Source organism: Hylobates moloch, unplaced genomic scaffold (assembly GCF_009828535.3).
Source record: "Hylobates moloch isolate HMO894 unplaced genomic scaffold, HMol_V3 SCAFFOLD_6, whole genome shotgun sequence".
Taxonomy (NCBI): domain Eukaryota; kingdom Metazoa; phylum Chordata; class Mammalia; order Primates; family Hylobatidae; genus Hylobates; species Hylobates moloch.
In genome coordinates, this window is record NW_026652281.1 from 116,285,219 (window position 1) to 116,308,231 (window position 23,013).

Here is a 23,013-nt window from a genome sequence, read left to right on the forward strand (position 1 = left end):
GAGCGAGACCCTGTCTCAAAAACAAAACAAAACAAAAGATTAATCCTGAAATTAAAACAAATAGTAAGCTCCGTATTTCTTTCTTTTCTTTTCTTTTTAAAATAGAAACAGGGCCTCACTATGTTGCCCAGGCTGGTGTCAAACTCCTGGGCTCAAGTGATCCTCCCACCTTGGCCTCCCAAAGTGTTGGGATTACAGGCGTGAGCCATTGTGTCCAGCCAGTAAACTTCTTAAAGTTTACTCAAGACACCTGAGAATGTGTCCCCAAGGGATCCATGAACTCCAAGTTTGAGAAACACCAATTAAGGAGCCGTTAAACAATTTAAATAGGGAAATAGCCTGGGTTTACATCTTAGATCATTGTGCAGCCATGTGGAGGGAACGTTGGAAGGGGTGGAAGGCCAGAGGCAGATAGACCAGTAAAAGGCTGCAATAATCTAGATGTGACTCAGATGTGGGACTGTCCACACTGTCAGCCTCATAAATCCTGTGGCCCCTTCACTGATGTCCGTCTAAAATCAAGTCACACCACATACTGGATGGCTTCGGAAGTTTTCAGTGAAAATTTGTACAGTCATGGGGGGGTCATAACATACATTGTTTCAACTGAAAATTCAGCTTTGAGGCGGTTGCAGTGGTTCATGCCTGTAATCCCAGCACTTTGGGAGACTGAGACAGGCGGATCTCTTGAGGACAGGAGTTCAAGACCAGCCTGGCCAACATGATGAAACCCCGTCTCTACAACAGGACAATATGAAGGGTGGTCTCCTCCCTTACAGGGAGGCAGAGGTTGCAGTGAGCCAAGATCACGCCACTGCACTCCAGCCTGGGCAACAGAGTGAGACTCCAACTAAAAAAAAAAAAAAAAAAAAAAAAAAAAAAAAGAAAGAAACATGGTTAGAATGGATTGCCTGGTTTAGATGCTCAGAGGTGCCCAGACAGAGTCTGGTTCAAAACCCAGGGTGATACCAACATATAAAGAGAAGAAGGGTAGTGAAGGGAAGCCCAAGGGGAGGAAATGATGAGCGGGGTAGAAAGTATAGCAGAAACTTGGCCGGGTGCAGTGGCTCACGCATGTAATCCCAGTACTTTGGGAGGCTGAGGCGGGCGGATCACGAGGTCAGGAGATCGAGACCATCCTAGCTAACACGGTGAAACTCCGTCTCTACTAAAAATACAAAAAATTAGCCGGACGTGTTGGCGGGCGCCTGTAGTCCCAGCTACTTGGGAGGCTGAGACAGGAGAATGGCGTGAACTCCGGGGGGCGGAGCCGGCAGTGAGCCGAGATCACGCCACTGCACTCCAGCCTGGGCGACAGCGAGACTCCGTCTAAGTATAGCAGAAACCAAGAGAAGAGTTTCAAGAAAGAGGGAGCCGGCAATATAAAACTCCACGGAGAGGTCCAGTATGAGGAAAACTGGAGAGAAGTCATTGGATCTAGCAATTAAGGTGACTTTCTAAGAACAGTTTTGATGAGGTCTCATGTGAGACACTCTTTTTTTTTTTTTTGAGACGGAGTCTCACTCTGTCACCCAGGCTAGAGTGCGAGGCGGAGCTTGCAGTGAGCCGAGATCGCGCCATTCTCCTGCCTCAGCCTCCCCAGTAGCTGAGACTACAGGTGCCCGCCACCATACCCGGCTAATTTTTTGTATTTTTTAGTAGAGACGGGGTTTCACCGTGTTAGCCAGGATGGTCTCGATCTCCTGACCTCGTGATCCACCCGCCTCGGCCTCCCGAAGTGCTGGGATTACAGGCGTGAGCCACCATGCCCAGCCAGAGACACTCTTGATTACAGACTCAAAAGCCATTTTCCCACTCTTCTTCCTTACTTGCCAAGACCAGCTAGGTTGTGGACACCCTAACCCAGTGGCGCTAGAGGAATTAAAGACACACACAGAAATATAGCATGTGGAGCTGGGCACGGTGGGTCACGCCTGTAATCCCAGCACTTTGTTTGTTTTTTGGTTTTTTTTTTTTTTTTTTTTTTTTAGATGGAGTCTCTCTCTTGTTGTCCAGACTGGAGTGCAATGGCGCTATCTCCGCCTCCCAGGTTCAAGTGATTCTCCTGCCTCAGCCTCCCAAGTAGCTGGGATTACAGGCACCTGCCACCATGCCCAGCTTTTTTTTTTTTTTTTGTATTTTTAGTAGAGAGGGGATTTCACCATGTTGGCCAGGCTGGTCTTCAGCTCCTGACCTCAGGTGATCCACCTGTTTTGGCCCCAAAGTGCTGGGATTACAGGCATGAGCCACCATGCCCAGCCTATTGTTACTTTTTTTTTTTTTTAAACAGGATTTTGCTTTGTTGCCTGGGCTGGAGTGTAGTGATTCAATCATAGCTTACTGCTGTCTTGAACTCCTGGGCTTAAGCACTTCTCCCACTTTAACCTCCCGAGTAGCTAGGACTACAGGTACACACAACCATGCTCAGATAATTTAAGAAAAAAAACTTTTTCTTTTTTTTGTAAAGATGGGCGTCTCACTCTGTTGTCCACTCTGATTGAGACTCTGAGTCTCCAACTCCTGGCCTCAAGTGATCCTCCCACCTCGGCCTCCCAAAGGGCTGGGATTACAGGTGTGAGCCACTGCATCCAGCCTCACTTTCTTATAAAACTAAATATACACCTGTCCTATGACTGGCAAATCTACTCTTAGATATTTTACCCAAGAAAAATAAAAACATATGTCCACAAAAAGACATACACGAGAATGTCCATAGCAACTTTTTAAAAATATAGATAGGAGTCTTGCTTTGATGCACACGCTGGTCTCAAACACCTGGCTTCAAGCAATCCTCCCGCTTCAGCCTCTCAAAGTGCAGGGATTACAGGTGTGAGCCACCCTGTCCAGCCCATAGCAACTTTATTTACAACAGCTAAAACTGGACACAACCTCAAATGATCGTAACAGGAGGACAAAATAAATTGTAGACAGGGGACAATCTATTATAAGGATTATCAGCCAGATGTGATGGCTCGTGCCTGTAATCCCAGCAGTTAGGGAGTCTGAGGCAGAAGGATCATTTGAGGCCATGAGCCTGAGACCAGCCCTGTCTCTACAAAAAAAATTTTAAATAGACAGATGTGGTGGCACAGAACTGTAGTCCTAGCTACTCAGGAGGCTGAGGTGAGAGGATTGGTTGAGCCCAAGAGTTCAAGGCTGCAGTGAACTATGGTTGTGCCACTTCACTCCAGTTTGAGCAACAGAGCAAGACTCTGTCTCTTAAAAAAAAAAAAAAGGTCAGGCACAGTGGCTCACACCTGTAATCCCAACGCTTTGGGAGGCCAAGGCAGGCAGATCACGAGGTCAAGAGATCCAGACCATCCTGGCTAACATGGTGAAACTCCGTCTCTACTAAAAATACAAAAATTAGCTGGGTGTGGTGGCAGGCGCCTGTAGTCCCAGCTACTCAGGAGGCTGAGGCAGGAGAATCGCTTGAGCCTGGGAGGCAAAGGTTGCAGTGAGCCGAGATCTCACCACTGCACTCTGGTCTGGCGACAGAGCGGGACTCTGTCTCAAAAAACAAACAAACAAACAAACAAAATTAGAAAGGTACAGAGAAGATTAGCATGGTCCCTGAGCAAGGATGACAGCAAATTTGTGAAGCATTCTATATTTTTAAGAAAGGATTACCAAGTAGCATTGAAGGCCTGATCACAACTGAAAATAAGACATTGGAGCTAGTGAACATAGTTTTGTGGTTTTCTCTAGTAGCCTGGAGGTAAGAGGCAGAAACAGAGAAAATGAACCTTGTCTGATCTACTTGTGGAAATTAGAGTAGGAGGGACAAAACGACCAGAGGCAAAGGAACTGGAGGTAGTAGTGAGAATGGAGGGAAAATGACTATTTGTCCAAGAGCAGTTTAGAAACATACTGTCTGGAGCGTCCCTTGTTCTGTTCCCCACACTTCTGTGATTCATGCCTCCACCTGGACTCAAAGGTAAGAAAATCAGCTAATCCTCTTTGTATACTGGGACTCAGGCTTAAAGGAGAGAAGGTAGTAGAAGCCACAGTTCATGTTAAAAGGAGGCTCAGCAACAGATCCAGGGCAAGTCAGGGGTGTCCCTGAGATGTTGCTCTAATCTGGGAATGCCAGGAAGGGTAGCGGCAAATCCTGACTTTGTGTGGCCACCAAGGAGGAGGATGCTGCTCTGAGGGTTTGAGGAGCTGTCATCTGTGATGTGTGGCAACTCACGGCCTGAAAATTAATTGGGCTGCTCCAGATAGGAAATAAAATGAAAATTCTGTCCAAGCAGGTGTCCCACTAACTCAGCAGGAAGCTGGGAATTGATTTGCATGTTCCAACATCCTCTTCTCTCTCCCTTCTTCCTAGTCACAGCTGGTTTTATGCTGCTCTCCGGGGAGGGGCATCAGAGATGTACAGTCTTACAGAGCTGGGAAAGAGGCTTCCTTGGGAGAGAAGTCCAGGAAAAGAGAATGGAAATGGTTGTACCATTGTGAAGTTAGGGGAACTCTTCACTTCCTCTCTGTCCCTGCAGGCTCAGTAGAAGGAAAAAGAAATAATAAACTAACACTTGTGAAAGGTCTACTTCATGTTTGGGTGTGGTGGCTCATGCCTGTAATCCTAGCACTTTGGGAGGCCTAGGTGGTGGATCACTTGAGGTCAGGAGTTCGAGACCAGCCTGGCCAACATAGTGAAACCCTGTCTCTACTAAAAATACAAAAATTAGCTGGGCATGGTGGCAGGTGCCTGTAATCCCAGATACTCAGGAGGCTGAGGCAGGAGAATCGCTTGAACCTGGGAGGAAGAGGTTGCAGTGAGCTGGGATGGCACCACTGCACTCCAGCCCGGACAACAGAGCAAGACTCCATCTCAAAAAAAAAAAAAAAAAAAAAAAAGTCTACTTCGTGTCTAGCCCTATGCTGAAGACTTTCACATTAATCTTCCCAACAACTCTGCAAGTCCAAAATCATACTCATTCTTACACATAAGGAAAACGGAGTTTGGGGGAGCAGAAATGTCACACAGCTAACAAGGGGCAAGCCAGGACCCAACACAGGGCAGTCTCACTCAAACTCTGAACTTTTTCCACTCTAATAAGCTGAGTTGTGTTTTCTGTATGTATTAAAGATTAATTGACCCTATGGTTAGTGTAGGCACTGCACACAGTTTGTCGAGCACTGACTTGTGGGAGAGGGCTCAATTGCCCAATTCTGAGGGCACCTAGGGACACACAGACCAATGACTGAGACTGTTATTCACCAATAATAATAACAACATCAACAATGAGATCCACCATTTCTTGAGATTTTACTAAGTGGTGAGCAACTTTTTAAGTGCTTTATAGGTATTATCTAATATTTATTCTCACCATAACCCTGACAGGGAGCCAATAATTATTCTTTCAAGAATCCATGGAACATCTGAAAAAACTGATCACATGCTAGGCCTGAAAGCACATCTCATCAGAAACCAAAAAATCAATTTGTTAGCAGCCAAACATATCTGAGTCACAAGTCATGTGGCACCAGAGTATATAACCAGTGGTGAATCTGTATGGGTCTGCAGCAATGTTGATTCTTGCCTCCTCAGAGGAAATAATTTGACCAAGGGGCATAAGGCAGAAGGAGAGACCGAGGCAAGTTTTAGAGCAGGAGTGGAAGTTTATTACAAAACTTTAGAGCAGGAATGAAACTAAGTAAAATACATTTGGCACCGGGTGTGGGGGCTCACACCTGTAATCCCAGCACTTTGGGAGGCAGAGGTGGGCAGATCACCGGAGGTCAGGAGTTCGAGACCAGCCTGGCCAACGTGTTGAAACCCTGTCTCTACTAAAAATATAAAAATTAGCCGGTCATGGTGATGTGCATCTGTAATCCCAGCTACTTGGGAGGCTGAGGCACGAGAATCACTTGAACCCGGGAGGCAGAGGTTGCAGTGAGCCAATATTTGAGACTCTGTCTCAAAAAAAAAAAAAAACACAAAGGAAGTAAAGTACACTGGAGAGATCACATGCATGGGTTTTATATGTTGCCATACTTGTAGGGTCTTGAGTTACTTCTCCCCTGATTCTTCCCTTGGGGCCTTGGGGTGGGCTGTCTGCGTGAGCAGTGGCCTGCTAGCACTTGGGAAGGGAGCATATGCAGTGTGCTTACTGGAGTCATAGCATGCTCACTTGAGGCGTTCTTCCCTTACCAGTCTAGCATTTCTAGAGCAAGGTCATATACCAGTTAAACTCCACCATTGTGCCTCTTAAAGTGCATTCTTGGGCCCCCTCGCCCAACTCCTGAGATCCTACCAGAAAGCCGCTGATAGCAGTTTCAGGTGTTTTCTATATATTAGGAGACTGCCTTTCCCTGGCACTGGCTGTGACCAATTATTAGTTTAGAGAGACAGTCAACAACTGCCTAACCATCACCTGATGGTCACCTGGCATTCCTGTTGTATGACAGGAGCCCTCTCCTGCCCTGCTTGTGCCTGACTAAGCTACCTATTTTAACAAATTGACCACTTTCTCTAATTAAAATAGAATTCAAGGCCAGGCATGGTGGCTCATGCCTGTAATCCCAGCACTTTGGGAAGCTGGGGTGGGGGATCACTTGAGCCCAGGAGTTTGAGACCAGCCAGGGCAACATAGTGAGACCTCATCTCTACAAAAAATAAAAAATCCTTCATCAGCTTAGGGAGATAAGATAAATAAATAAAAATTAAAATTAATTAATTAAAAATAAAAAAATTAGCTGGGTATGGTGGCACATGCCTGTGATCCCAGCTACTCAGGAGGCTGAGGTGGGAGGATTGCTTGAGCCCAGGAGGTCAAGACTGCAGTGAGCTGTGATCATGCCACTGCACTCTCTTCTGGGTGACAGAAGGACACACTATTTCAAAAAAAGCAAAAAAAAAAAAACACAACAAAATAGAACTCAATGACAGAAAGATAACAAGAGCCCCATGCATTTGGAAACATTTCTAGAATTATGGGATAAAAAATAAATCAAAATGCAGCTATTTCGAACTAAAAAATAGCCATAGAAGACAAATTGGTATTTAAAGGGAAATGTATGGCTTTAAATGCTCATATGAGAAAAGCAAGCTGGGTGCGGTGGCTCACTACTGTAATCCCAGCACTTTGGGAGGCTGAGGTGGGCGGATCACCTGAGGTCAGGAGTTCGAGACCAGCTTGGCTAGCATGAGGAAACCCTGTCTCTACTAAAAATACAAAAATTAGCCAGGTGTGGTGGCATGTGCCTGTAATCCCAGCTACTTGGGAGGCTGAGGCAGGAGAATCGCTAGAAGCAGAAGTTGCAGTGAGCTGAGATTGCGCCATTGTACTCTAACTGGGCGACAGAGTGAAACTCCATTTCATAAATAAATAAATAAATAAATAAAAATACAAAAATTAGCTGGGCATAGTGGCAGGCACCTGTAATCCCAGCTACTCAGGAGGCTGAGGCAGGAGAATAGCTTGAACCCAGGAGGCAAAGGTTGCAGTGAGCCGAGATTGCACCATTGCACTCCAGCCTGAGCGACAAGAGCAGAAAAAAAAAAAAGAAAAAAAAATAGAGGTACTATAGAGAATCAACAAAATTTTTTTGACAAGCTCAATCAAGAAAAAGCCATAGATAAACAATATCAAAACATTTAAAAGGGCTGGGTGCAGTGTCTCATGCCTGTAATCCCAGCACTTTGGGAGGCCGAGGAAGGCAGATTACCTGAGGTTGGGAGTTCCAGATCAGCCTGACCAACATGGCGAAACCTCATCTCTGCTAAAAATACAAAAATTAGCCAGGCGTGGTGACTGGCCCCTGTCATCCCAGCTACTTGGGAGGCTGAGACATGAGAATAGCTTGAACCCGGGAGGCGGAGGTTGCAGTGAGTTGACATCACGCCATTGCATTCCAGCCTGGACAACAGAGCGAGACTCCATCTCAAAAAAAAAAAAAAAAAAAAAAAACATTTAAAAGAAGATATAGCTGTATAGCAGAAAATTTAAAGTCATAAGAGAACACTGTAAAAAAATATTTTAAAGCAATAAGTTTTGAAAATTTTGATGAAATGGGTAATTTCCCCTAAAATGGAAAAAAAAATCCTATAATGGAGATGTTATTATTTCTTTTCTACAGATAAGAAAACTGAGGAGGAGAGAAATAACTTGGTCAGATTCCCATATCTAGCAAGAGACATAGTCTAGATTTGAAGGCCCAAGCAGTGGACTTCTGATTCATCTTCCCTCTTTCCCTCCCACAAACATTTATACTGAGTACCTACTAGACACCAGTCATTGTGCTAGGGATTACAGGGATAAAAGACAAAATTCTTGCCCTGTGGAAGCTCTCAGCCTAGGAGACAAGACTGGGCCAAGACTAGCATAAGTAAAGCACCCAGGGCACAAGATTTAAAGATGTGTTCATTCTCACTTGCAAAACTACTTAAATTATGTGCCCTAGCCCTGGCTCTCCTAATAAGCATAATCACAACTGCAAAAATACATGCTTTCAACAACTTGAAGCCAGTAAGACTTCTGAGCTCCAGATGTGAGGAAAGGGCATTCTAGGCAGGGGGACTAGTACGAGCAAAGGACAGAGCAGAGAAGCAGCGTGATCCCTGATGAGAACTACAAGCAATTTGGTATTTCTGAGGCACACAAATCAATGCAAGGTGGCGAATGGCAAAAAGAGAGGGTGGAGGAGTGGCCAAGGTCCAGGTCATCACAGGCACTTTATATCATGCTAAGGAGCTTAGACTTTACCCTAAGTTTAAGCAAGGGAGTGACACAGGCATAACAATATTTTACAATAATTCTTCTGGCAGGAATGTAGATGGTGGTGGGGATGGAAACATGGCAGAAAGTGGACAGATGAGTTACAAGGCTGCAGCAGCATCCAGGCAAGAGAGGAAGAGAGCCTGCACTAGGGCAATAGTAGTTGAAATGAAGAAAAGGAAATGGATTTGAGAAATATTTGAGATGCAAAATTGGCAGGACTTAGTGGTTGATTGGATGTGGGAGGTGAAAGAGTGGAAGGAATTATGAATGAGGCCCCTCATCACCTAGTTTTTATCCTGAATATCTAGAGAGTATAGTAGCAGCGGCAACGTCCATCCATCTGTTTCTCAATTCATTCATACACCCAATAATGTATCCATCTGGTTAGTATTCATTCATTTGTCCATTCATACATCCATGTATCCATCTATCAATACAACTATACTTTGATCAAATTCTTATGACACCATGAAGAATGCATATGTAAAAAGGCACAATACTTGGCCTTACTAATTAATTCATTCATTCACTAAGCTTTTATTGATATCCTCCTGTGTGCCAGATACTATTCTAGGTAATGAAGATATAGCAGTGAACAAGCAGAAAAGGTCCTGATTTTAAGGGCCTAATGTTCTAGTGGGAGATACAGATAGAACGCAAAAAAATAACAATTTTTTTTTTTTTTTTTAGATACAGAGTTTCGCTCTTGTTGCCCAGGCTGAAGTGCAATCGCACTATCTCGGCTCACTGCAACCTCCGCCTCCTGGGTTCACTGCAACCTCCGCCTCCTGGATTCAAGGATTCTCCTGCCTCAGCCTCCCAAGTAGCTGAGATTACAGGCATGCACCCCCATGCCCGGCTAAATTTTTTGTATTTTTAGTAGAGATGGGGTTTCACCAGGTTGGCCACGCTGGTCTCGAACTCCTGACCTCAGGTGATCCACCCGCTTCGGCCTCCCAAAGTGCTGGGATTAAAAGGCGTGAGCCACTGCGCCTGGCCAGAAATAACAATTTTAGATATGAAACATCTTTGTAATAAAATAAACCGGGCTCCTTGGAAATATGGCTGATTTTAGGTTGGGGCAGGAAATATATAATGTGAGCCTGGAGAATCTTGTAGTATCAGAAGGAAAGGAAGGGTTCAGACAAAAATACATGTTGAGTGTGTGTCAAAGAGACATAGGAACCATTTGACATAGGAACCATAGAAACAATTGGAACCATTTGAGCAACAAAATGAAGCATTATTGGACTAAAACCCAAAGTACAAAATAAATATCCATAAGTATACACTGATGTAAATGAATTAACTGAAAAAACAAAAGGCAAAGAGAAAAATCTTTCTTGCAGAATTCCAAATAATTTATCTAGACACTTATCCCTCAAGGACGTGGATTACAACTCCCCACTCCTTCAGTGAAGGCTGTGAATAGTAACTTCATTCCAAAGAGTATAGGATGGGAAGAGGGAAATAAAGGACTAACTTTATAGTGTTGAAACGTGGCAAACGTAAGCTTAGGTGATCAAGCTTAAAATCAATAGTAATAAGTCATGTTGCTTGATATGATGTGATGAGAATGTCACTTTACTTCTGTGGTCTTCCTTCCAAAACTCCATAACCCTAATCATGAGAAAAACTTAGATAAATCCCAGTCAAAGCATGTTCTACAAAATATTTGACCAATGCTCCTCCCAAGTGTTAAGGTCATCAAAAATGGAAAAAGTCTGACTGCCGGGCGCAGTGGCTCACACCTGTAATCCCAGCACTTTGGGAGGCCAAGGCGAGTGGATTGCTTGAGCCCAGGGGTTCGAGACTAGCCTGGACAACATGGTGAAGTCCTGTCTCTACAAAAAATACAAAAATTAGCGGGTGTGATCATGCACACCTGTAGTCCCAGCTACTTGAGAGGCTGAGGTGGGAGGATCACTTGAGCCCGGGAGGTCGAGGTTCAGTGAGCCATGATTGCACCATTGCACTCCAGCCTGGGTGACAGAGTGAAACCTCGTCTCAAAAAAAAAAAAGAAAAAAAGAAAAGTGGCTCAGAGCATGTGAGGAATGTGGGGGTCTGCAAAATTTATCAGGCACAGAGAGAGACATGAGCCTGAGACTCAGTTACATCCCCCGACCCACAGCTGGTGGAAATTGTTTAAAGGTATTTTGTTTTTCTTCTTCCCTTTAGTTTCAGATTAGCTGATAAATTATCTAAAATGTTGCCACAAGTTGCACAATGTGATCCTCACTCATTATTTTCATGTTCCTGGAATCTGTGATACAAAGAACAATTATGGCCAATCGATAGCTTATGTTATTTTAATGAACCAATAAATTATTGGTAAACAATTTAGGAACTATCCTCTCACTTCTTTTTTCTTTTTAACCTCTTAAAAACTCTCTTGTAATTGCTGCTAATTAGAGCATATATTCAGGGCAACTTGAACCTTTGACTCTGGGCTATGGTTTTCAACCTTGGTCCAAATAAATTATCTATATTAACTTTGCTTCATTTTATTATTTTAGGTCAACAGTGCCATATTAATGTAAGATGATAATAGAGGGGGAAACTAGGTGTTCAGTATGTAGGAACTCTATACTGTCTTTCCAACTTTCCTATAAATCTAAAACTATTCTAAAATTAAAAGTTTGCCCAGGTGCAACAGCTCACACCTATAATTCCTCACTATGCCAGGCCAATGAGGGAGTGTTACAGTCTCCCCAATGCACAACAATGTAGCGGTCTCTTGTTGTGAGGTATCACCTGGAGTTCTTTGTCTGATAACCAAGAGAAATAAGGAGAACAGACACAAAGGGTGAGGTTGAAGTGAAAGTTTAACAAGCAAAAGAAGGCTTGGCCGGGCATGGTGGCTCACGCCTGTAATCCCAGCACTTCGGGAGGCCAAGGCGGGCGGATCACCTGAGGTGGGGAGTTCAAGACCAGCCTGACCAACATGGAGAAATGCTGTCTCTACTACAAATATAAAATTAGCCCGGCATGGTGGCACATGCCTGTAATCCTACCTGTAATCCCAGTTACTCCGGAGGCTGAGGCAGGAGAATCGCTTGAACCTGGGAGGTGGAGGTTGCAGTGAGCCGAGATAGTGCCATTGCACTCCAGCCTGGGCAACAAGAGCGAAACTCGGTCTCAAAAAAAAAAAAAGAAAGAAAAGAAAGCTCTCAACAGAGGAGAGGGGACCCAGAAGAGGGTTGCTGTATTTACAGTTGAATGCAAAAGCTTTTATAAGAAACAGGTGAGGGCTTGGCATCTCATTTGCATGTGGCATGAATTTCTGGTAGCTCCACCCCATCCTCCTAGTGCACATGCGGGCCCTTAGCTTGAGTTACTCTATATTGCTTTTTTCCCCTTACTGTGCATGTGTCAGAGGACAGAATTTTCCATTGCCGGAATGTATGGGCAAGTCTCCTGTGTAGCGTTTCTTATCTATGCAGCTGTGGGAATGTCTTAGACAAACCCCTCTGTGCAAGTTCTCTTATCTGTGCCTGCAGGGTGTTCTTTTGTTTGAAAGAATTCAACCAAGGACCCACCCTAACTGCCTGCCTGACCAGCTTCTTTCTTTCTCCTCTCTCAGGAGGATCCCTTAAGGCCAGGAGTTAGAGACCAGCCTGGGCAATACAGTGAGACCCATCTCAAAAAAAAAAAAAAAAAAAAAGGCAGGGCGCACTGGCTCACGCCTGTAATCTCAGCACTTTGGGAGGCCAAGGCAGGCAGATCACGAGGTCAGGAGATCAAGACCATCCTGGCTAACATGGTGAAACCCCATCTCTACTAAAAATACAAAAAATTAGCCGAGCGTGGTGGCGGGCGCCTGTAGTCCCAGCTAGTCAGGAGGCTGAGGCAGGAGAATGGCGTGATCCCAGGAGGTGGAGCTTGCAGTGAGCTGAGATCATGCCACTGCACTCCAGTCTGGGCGACAGAGCGAGACTTGTCTCAAAAAAAAAAAAATTAGCTGGAAGTGGTGGTGCATGCCTGTAGTCCCAGTTACTCAGGAGGATCACTCGAGCCCAAGAGTTCAAGGCTGCAGTGAGCTATGATCCTGTCTGTCTCTGCATTCCAGGCTGGGTGAAAGAGCAAGACCTTGTCTCATAAGTAAATAAATAAGATTTTTAAATTTTTTTAATTTTCAAAATTTATTTATTTTTTTTTCACACCCCTTATGCTATAGAATATGTTTTTTTAATTATTATTAATAATTTTTTTTTGAGATGGAGTCTCGCTCTGTCACCCAGGCTGGAGTGCAGTGGCATGATCTTGGCTCACTGCAACCTCCACCTCCCAGGTTCAAGCAATTCTTCTGTCTCAGCCTCCCAAGTAGCTGGGACTACAGGTGCCTGCCACCACACCCCACTAATTTTTGTATTTTTAGTAGAGACAGGGTTTCACTATGTTGGCCAGGCTGGTCTCAAACTCCTGACCTCAAGTGATCCACCCGCCTCGGCCTCCAAAAGTCCTGGGATTACAGGTGTAAGCCACTGTGCCCAGCCCAAGTTTATTTTTTAAAAAGTGCTTTGAAGGCCAGGCACAGTGGCTCACGCCTGTAATCCCAGCACTTTGGGAGGCCGAGGCAGATGGATCACTTGAGGTCAAGAGTTCGAGCCCAGTCTGGCCAACATAGTGAAACCCTGTCTCTACTAAAAATACAAAAATAACTGGGCATGGTGTCAAATGCCTGTGATCCCAACTACTTAGGAAGCAGAGGTACAAGAATCACTTGAACTCAGGAGGCAGAGGTTGCAGTGAGCCAAGATCATGCCACTGCATTCCAGCCTACATGACAGATGGAGACTCTTGTCTCAAAAAAAAAAAAAAAAAAAGTGCTTTGAAGAAAAATAAAGCCAGGTATGGGATAGCAAGTGCTGGAATGGTGCCTACCTTAGATAATGGTCAAGGAAGGCCTCTCAAAAGTGATACTAGAACGGAGTCTGAGTGAAGTGAGAAGATGAGCCAAGGAGATATTACAAGAAAAACTTGACCGGGCAGAAGGATCAGCAGATGCAAAGATTTTGAGGTTAGGGCATGTTTAGTGTGCTTGTGGTTAATGAGCCTGGAGAAGAGGAACTGTAGGCAAGGGCCAGATCATGTGGGGCTTTATTTTATTTATTAATTGTGGCAAAATACACATAACATACAATTTATCTTTTTTTTTTTTTTTTGAGATAGAGTCTCACTCTGTCACCCAGGCTGGAGGGCAGTGGTGCGATCTCGGCTCACTACAAGCTCCGCCTTCCAGGTTCACGCCATTCTCCTGCCTCAGCCTCCTGAGTAGCTGGGACTACAGGCGCCCGCCACCACGCCCGGCTAATTTTTTTATATTTGTAGTAGAGACGGGGTTTCACCATGTCAGCCAGGATGGTCTCGATCTCCTGACCTCGTGATCTGTCCATCTCGGCCTCCCAAAGTGCTGGGATTACAGGTGTGAGCCACCGCGCCCAGCCACAATTAACTATCTTAACCACTTTTAAGTTACAGTTTTCAGCCAGGTGCAATGGCTTATGCCTATAATCCCAGCACTTTGGGAGGGCAAGGTGGGTGGATTACCTGAGGTCAGGAGTTGGAGACCAGCCTGACCAGCATAGTGAAACCCCATTGCTACTGAAAAATGCAAAATTAGGCCTGGTGTGGTGTTTCACGCCTGTAATCCCAGCACTTTAGGAGGCCGAGGCGTGTCACCTGAGGTCAGGAGTTCGAGACCAGCCTGGCCAACATGATGAAACCCGTCTGTACTAAAAATATAAAAAATTAGCTGGGCGTGGTGGCAGGCACCTGTAATCCCAGCTACTCAGGAGACTGAGGCAGGAGAATTGCTTGAACCCAGGAGGCAGAGGTTACAGTGAGCCAAGATCGTGCCATTGCACTCCAGCCTGGGCAACAAGAGCAAAACTCCATCTCGAAAAACAAAAACAAAATATAAAATACAAAATTACCTGGGCGTGTTGGCACATGCCTGTAATCCCAGCTACTTGGGAAGCTAAGGCAAGAGAATTGCTTGAACCCGGGAGGCAGAGGATGCAGTGAGCTCAGATCACGCCATTGCACTCCAGCCTGGGCAACAAGAGTGAAACTGTCTCAAAATAAATAGATAAATAATTAAAACAAACAAACAAACAAACATAGAAAAGGTACAGTAAAAATACAGTATTATAATTTTTTTTTTTTGAGATGGAGTTTCACTTTTTTCACCCAGGCTGCAGTGCAATGGCGTGATCTTGGCTCACTGCAAACTCCGCCTCCCGGGTTGAAGTGATTCTCCTGCCTCAGCCTCCCGAGTAGCTGGGATTACAGGTGCCTGCCCCCATGCCCGGCTAATTTTTCTATTTTTAGTAGGGACGGAGTTTCATCACGTTGGCCAGGCTGGTCTCAAACTCCTGACCTCAAGTGATCCACCCACCTCAGCCTCCCAAAGTGTTGGGATTACAGGCATGAGCCACTGCAACCGGCCACAGGATTATAATCTTAAGGGATGACCATTGTATATCTGTTCCATTCCTGACCAACATGTCATTATGCATATGCAATACTTTTTGTATTTTTTGGTAGCAACGGAGTTTTGCCATGTTGCCCAGGCTGGTTTGGAACTCTTGAGCTCAAGCGATCCCCCCGCCTCAGCCTCCTGAAGTGTTGGGATTATAGGCATGAGCGACCGTGCCTGCAGCTGGCCTAGATATGTTTAGATACACAGATACTTACCAGTGTGTCATATATTCAGTATGGTGACATGCCATACAAGTTTGTAACCTTGGAGCAATATGCTATACCATAAAGCCTAGCTGTGTGGTGAGCTATCCCATCTAGGTTTTTTTTTTTTTAAGACGAAGTCTTGCTCTGTCGCCCAGGCTGGAGTGCAGTGGCGTGATCTTGGCTCACTGTAGCCTCCAACTCCTGGGTTAAAGCAATTCTCCTACCTCAGCCTCCCGAGTAGCTGTGACTACAGGCCTGCACCATGACCCACTAATTTTTGTATTTTTTTGTTTGTTTGTTTTTGAGACGGAGTTTCACTCTTGTTGCCTAGGCTGGAGTGCAATGGCACGATCTCAGCTCACTGCAACCTCCGTCTCCTGGGTTCAAGCGATTCTACTTCCTCAGCCTCCCAAGTAGCTGGGACTACAGGCACATGCCACTGCGCCTGACTAATTTTTGTAGTATTTTGTAGAGATGGGGTTTTGCCATGTTGACCAGGCTGGTCTCGAACTCCTGACCTCAGGTGATCTGCTCACCTCGGCCTCCCAAAGTGCTAGGATTACAGGCGTGAGCCACCATGCCCAGCCCGCATCTAGGTTTCTATGATGTTTGCACAATGACAAAATCACCTTACAACTCATTTCTCAGAGGGTATCTCCATTGTCAAGTAAGTCGTGACTGTGTACCACAATTGATTTAGCCATTCTCTCTTTAGTGCGTATTTGGGTTATTGCCAACTTGGGGCTATTATGAGGAAGATTTCTTTGAACACGTGTTTTTGTAGATGTATGCACTCATTTATCTTCAGTAGTTACCTAGGAGTAGATTAATAGGTAATACAAAAGGTGTATGTTTAGCCTTAATAGAAACTGCCAGGTACCTGCCAGGTTACCTAAGTGCATGTATCAGTTTACATTCCCACTAGCAGCAGGTGAGTATTACAGTTGCTCCATATCCTTATCTACACTTGGTGTTGTCAGAATTTTAGCATTCTGGTTGGTATGTAATGGTATCTCAATGTGGATTTAATTTGCATTTCTGAAACTGCCTTTGTAAAATTATGACAGTAAAAGAAGTCTGACATGGCTCATACTATCTTGCTTCTAACCTGTAAACCATCTTTGCTCATTCTTGAGCATACGCCAAGCCAACCATGGGAGGAATTACAGTTGATAGTTTAACTTGAAAGCAAGGATGATAATAGTCCTTCCCTAAAACTAACCACCTCCTTGCTCAGGGACCAAAAACCAGCTTTGTAAAACTAATGAAAGACCATGAGATTAGGATTATGGGAGGAGGCTCAATTCTGCTAAAATGTAGGCATAGTTTCTATAATCCCTTACTACTCAGGAGTCATGTGACCAGAGGCCACAGGATTTGTGACTTCCCCAATTGCTCCTATAGATAACATCACTATTGTAGAATCTAAGATTGGTCTTTTGAGATTATTTTAGATATTTTGGCAAACAACTGATCCTGTCCAATCCTGAGACTCATGACTTAATGGGTCCTGTGACCCCACCCAAAGGCAGACTCAGCGCAGGAGAACTCTTTTCCACACCCCAGTGATTTCATGCCCAACCAATCTGCAGCACCCATTCCCTGGCCCCCTGCCCACCAAATTGTCCATCAAAACCATCATCTCTGAGTTCTTAGAGAGATTTCAGTTCTCCTGTGTGGCTTTGCATCAATTAAACTTTTTTGTTGTTGAGACAGGATCTTGCTCTGTCACCCAGGCTGGAGTGCAGTGGCACAATCTCAGCTCACTGCAGCCTCAACCTCCTGGGCCCAAGTGATCCTCCCACCTCAGCCTCCTGAGTAGCTGGGACCACAAGCACTCACCACTTTCCTAGCTTTTTATTATTTATTTATTTATTTATTTATTTTGGTAAAGATAGGGTCTCCCTGTGTTGCTCAGGCTGGAACTCTTTCTTTACTGCTATACCACAGTTTCAATGAACTGGTTTTGTCTTTGCAGTGGGAAGGAAGAACTTGTTGAGTGATTACATTTCCTCAAAGAATAATAATGTTGAGTACCTTCTCTCTTTTTTTTTTCCTGAATAAAATAGAATGCATTTTTTTTTGAACACCTTCTCATTGGACAACTTTGAGAAGAAGGCAGATAAGATTTGTCTTAATAGTCTTTTTTTTTTTTTGAAACAAAGTCTCACTCTGTTGCCCAGGCTAGAGTGCAGTGGCACAATCTCAGCTCACTTCAACCTTCACCTCCTGGGTTCAAGCAATTCTCCTGCCTCAGCCTCCCCAGTAGTTGAGATTACAGGTGCCCACCACTGTGCCCGGCTAATTTTGGTATTTTTAGTAGACACAAGGTTTTGCCATGTTGGCCAGGCTGGTCTTGAACTCCTAACCTCAGGTGATCCACCCTCCTGTGCCTCCCTAAGTGCTGGGATTACAGGCATGAGCCACTGCACCTGGTCTTGACTTAATTTTTTTTTTTTTTTTGAGACATAGTTTTGCTCTGTTGCCCAGGCTGGAGTGCAGCGGTGCGATCTTGGCTCACTGCAACCTCCACCTCCCACCTCCCAGGTTCAAGCGATTCTCCTGCCTTAGCCTCCAGAGTAGCTGAGATTACAGGTGTGCACCACCACACCCAGCTAATTTTGTATTTTTAGTAGAGATGGGGTTTCATCATGTTGGTCTGGCTGGCTTTGAACTCCTGATCTCAGGTGACCCGCCTGCCTCAGCCTCCCAAAGTGCTGGGATTACAGGCGTGAGCCACCTCGCCTGGCTGGTAGGTGTGATTCTTGATGGCACACAGGAAGAAGACTACTCTGACTACTGAGTTGAAAATAGACTATAAAATAAGGTGGAAGAGGATGATGGCTCAGACCAGAGTGGTAATGACAAAGTGGGTGTGAAGTGGTCAGATACAGAATATATTTTGAAGACACTGCTTACAGAACTGACAGATTCTGTGAGGACTAAGAGAAAAAAAGTAGTCAGGGGTCATCCCTAGGTATTTGACTTGAGCAAAAAGGTAAATGGAGATACTGCTTGGAGAGAACTGGGTCCTAAGCAGGTCCAGGGGATGGTGGACAAGGAATCAAGAATTCTCTTTTGGACATATCAAGTTTGAGATTCCTATTAGACATACAAGTGGAGATGTCAAGTAGGCATTAGATATCTGAGTCTGGAGCTCAGAAGACAGGGTTCAAGCTAGAGATATAAATTGAGAGTTTTCAGTATTGATAGTACTTAAAGATTAGTGCTGGAGAACATAACTTAGAAATGAGCATGGACAGAAGACAACTCCCTGGGCATTCAACACTCAGAGGATGAAGCCATCCTCACAGGGTTAACAAGAATTCTGGACAGAAACACAGTTTAAGCATTAATCAGCCTGCACTCTGACCTTCTTCCTTATAACTGAAAGTCATGTAACACTAGATACTGACCATCTGCATCCTTGTTGTTCCTATAGATAGGATGTCTCACATTAGAATCATCAGGCTACTATTTAAGAATTGCTTAAGGAGGCGGAGCTTGCAGTGAGCCAAGATAGCGCCACTGCACTCTGGCCTGGGCGAAAGAGCGAGACTCCGTCTAAAAAAAAAAAAAAAAAGAAAAAAATTGCTTTAGTAGATCCTGAATTCCAGCAGAACAGCTGATACTAACTGGTTTAAAGACCCCACAGAGGAATCAAATCAGCATCAAAACAGTTTCTTCATCTCCCTGTCCCATAACTTCACCCTGCACTCTTCGACCAATCCACAATCTCCATACTTTGGCCCACTCCAAAACCCTTAAAAATCCTCGCCCCAGCCGGGAACGGTGGCTCACGGCTGTAATCCCAGCACTCTGGGAGGCCGAGGCGGGCAGATCACAAGGTCAGGAGATTGAGATCATCCTGGCTAACACGGTGAAACCCCATCTCTACTAAAAATACAAAAAATTAGCCGGGCGTGGTGGCAGGCGCCTGTAGTCCCAGCTGCTTGGGAGGCTGAGACAGGAGAATGGCATGAACCCAGGAGGCGGAGCTTGCAGTGAACCAAGATTGCTCTACTGCACTCCAGCCTGGGTGACAGAGCAAGACTCCCTCTCAAAACAAAACAAAACGAAACAAAACCCTAGCCCCAAATTCCTCAGGGAGATGGATTTAAGAATTCCTCCCATTTCCAGGCCGGGCGCAGTGGCTCACGCCTGTAATCCCAGCACTTTGGGAGGCCGAAGCGGGTGGATCACGAGGTCAGGAGATGGAGACCATCCTGGCTAACACGGTGAAACCCCGTCTCTACTAAAAATACAAAAAATTAGCCGCGCGAGGTGGCGGGCGCCTGTAGTCCCAGCTACGCGGGAGGCTGAGGCAGGAGAATGGCGTGAACCCCGGGGGGCGGAGCCTGCAGTGAGCCGAGATAGCGCCACTACTTTCCAGAGTCTCATTAGGTAATTGATGCTGATCACATTGCTTAACAGGGACCCATAAAATGCTTGCTATTTATATTACAATGGGTAGAGAAAAGGCTCAACTAACCAGATAATTAACAGATGATATGAGGGAGTAGGATGAAGGGGTAGAAAGAGGAAAGGAGACCTGGTGAAGTTTGCCTGTCTCTGCGTTTTAACTTTTTATTGGTGAAAATTCTTTGACCAGATTCAGAAGAGACTGTGCCTTGGTCTTCACAAAGCCCAAAGGTGCTCTTCCCAAGAGCAAGAGACTGAGATAAGAATTGTCATTTAATAGGATTTTCCACAGCTGGCTAAATTGTTTGCTAAATGAGCAATTTCAATCATCCTTTCTCTATCCACTAGCAGGGAGTTACGCTCATTTCTCCTCTATCCTGTACCCCCACCTCTCATGGCCTCACTCCCTCACCAGTTTTTAGCTGGAAAGATGGTCTGGTTGAGGTACAGAAGGCACAGATTGTAGCAAAACACTTTGGGCCAAGCTGAGTTCACCACATCATCAGGCTGTAAGAGTCAACCCCATTCCCCACCCTGCACACCCCACAGCACCCTTAGGGACCCATGAACACCCTCCATGTGCCAGTCTCTCCAGAACAGAGGTCCCAGGGCAGGCCAACTCCCCTGATACTCACCAAGAAGGGTTGTAACACTTCCCACTGCAGAAAAGGGGTGGGAATGAGATTCATTTATTTCCATTATTGAGACTTTTCTTGGGGCTTTTATTTTATTGGGGCTTTTCAACAGGGAGCTTTCATTAAATCCCATAAACCAAGGCATGTAAGGCATCCTCATAACCACCAGGTATTTGGAAGAGATCCTGGGGAGAAGAGGGAGATGATTTGGGGAGGTAAAAAGCCAGGCCATCTACCAACATATGGGCTGAAATTGTGGTTAATAGAGTATGTACCTGTTAAGTTAAAATTCATTTTTCCCGAGATTCTGCCTCTGGATTGGCCTGGGACCTCCCCATCCCTGGATTCACTTCGGCTTGCTCCATATGGATGCCTATTCTTCCTTTCTCCTCTTCCTCCTCTTCTCTTCTCTTTGTCCCCTCTTATATGCTTTTCTCTTCTCCATTTGCACTGGAATGGAGAGCTGGTATGGTGTCTTGGCTAAAGGCAAGGGCTTTCTCCCCAAATTGATCTACAGCTTCAACAGAATCTCTATCAAAATCTCAGCTGGTTTCCTTGCAGAAATTGACAAGCTGATCCTAAAAATTATATGGAAATGCAAGAGACCCAGAATAACCAAAACAATCTTGAAAAAGAACAAAGTTTGAGGATTAAGGCTTTCTTATTTCAAACCTTACTACAAATCTATAATAATCAAGACAGTGTAGTACTGGCCTAAAGACAGACTTGTAGATCAATGGAATAGATTTGAGGTGACAAGCGGTGGGTAGCACACACCTGTAGTACCAGCTATGTGGGAAGGTGAAGTGGGATGGTTACTTGAGCCCAGGAGTTCAAGACCAGCCTGGGTAATATAGCAAGACCTTGTCTCTACAAAAAAAGAAATAATTTTTAAGATAACAAAGATAAAGATGGGCAAAGGATCTGAATGGACATTTCACTAAAGAAGATCTGCAAGGCTGGGCATGGTGGCTCATGCCTGGAATTCCAACACTTTGGGAGGCCGAGGCAGGGGGATCACAAAGTCAGGAGTTTGAGACCAGCCTGACCAACATGGTGAAACCCTGTCTGTACCTAAAATACAAAAATTAGCCAGGCATGGTGGCGTACACCTGTGATCCCAGCTACTCAGGAGGCTGAGGCAGGAGAATCGCTTGAACTGGGAGGCAGAGGTTGCAGTGAGCCGAGATCACGCCACTGCACTCCAGCCTGAGTGATAGAGGGAGACTCCATCTCAAAAATGAAAGTAAAAATAAAAAAAAGATCTGCAAATGGGCAATAAACACATAAAAAGATGATCAGGCTGGGTGCAGTGGCTCACACCTGTAATCCCAGCACTTTGGGAGGCCAAGGCAAAAAGATTGCTTGAGCCCAGGAGTTTGAAGTCCGCCTGGACAACATGGAAAGGCCCCATCTCTATAAAAAATAAAGAAATTAGCCAGATGTGGTAGCATGTGCCTGTAGTCCCAGCTACTCGGGAAGCTTCAGCCCAGGAGTTTGAGATTGCAGTGAGCTATGATTATGGCATTGCACTCCAGCCTGGTCAAAAGAGTGAGAACTTGGCCGGGCGTGGTGGCTCACTCCTGTAATCCCAGTGCTTTGGGAGGCTGAGGCAGGCGGATCACCTGAGGTCAGGAGTTCAAGACCAGCCTGTCCAACATGGTGAAACCCTGTCTACTAAAAATACAAAATTAGCTGGGAGTGGTGGTGTGCACCTGTAATCCCAGCTAATTGGGAGGCTGAGGCAGGATAATCACTTGAACCAAGGAGGCAGAGTTTGCAGTGAGATGAGATCACACCATTGCACTCCACCCTGGGCAAAAAGAGCAAAACTCCGTCTTAAAAAAAAAAAAAAAAAAAAAAAGTGAGACCTTTTCTCAATAAAATTAAAAAAAAATATATATATATATATATATATATATATATAATCAACATCATTAGCCATTAAGGAAATGAAAAGCAAAACATCAGATGCCACTTCACATGACTAGAATGGCTATAATTTAAAAGATAAATAATAACAAGTGTTGGAGAGGATATGAAGAAATTGGAATCTTCGTAAACTGCTAGTGGTATTACAAAATGGTGCAGCTACTTTGGAAAACAATCTGGCAGTTCCTCAAAATGTTAAACATAGAGCTACCATATGGCCCAGCAATTCTACACCTAGATATATACCCAAGGGAATTGAAAACATGTGTTCACACAAAAATTTGTACACGAATGTTCACAGCAACATTATTCATCATAGCCAAAAAGTGGAAACAATCCAAATGCTCATCAACTGACGAATGGATAAATACAATGTGGTATAACAATGGAGTATTATTCAACAATAAAAACAAATGAAATACTGATACATGCTGCAACATAGACAAATCATGTGAACATTATGCTAAGTAAAAGAAGCCAGTTGGCCGGGTGTGGTGGCTCATGCCTGTAATCCCAGCACTTTAGGAGGCTGAGACAGGCGGATTGCCTGAGCTCAGGAGTTCACGACCAGCCTGGACAACACGGTAAAACCCCGTCTCTACTAAAATAC

General features: G+C 44.8%; 1 protein-coding gene and 1 non-coding gene across 2 annotated transcripts in view; one reads left to right on the top strand and one right to left on the bottom strand.

Annotated features, from left to right (window-relative positions):
• Positions 1-23,013, bottom strand: part of SIL1 (SIL1 nucleotide exchange factor) — a 334,141-nt gene that overhangs the window by 262,252 nt on the left and 48,876 nt on the right. The gene's annotated exons all lie outside the window — the stretch shown is intronic.
• LOC116472022 (U6 spliceosomal RNA) lies at positions 3,509-3,617 on the top strand. The gene has a single exon (XR_004248945.1). It is a non-coding gene; the product is annotated as a U6 spliceosomal RNA (small nuclear RNA).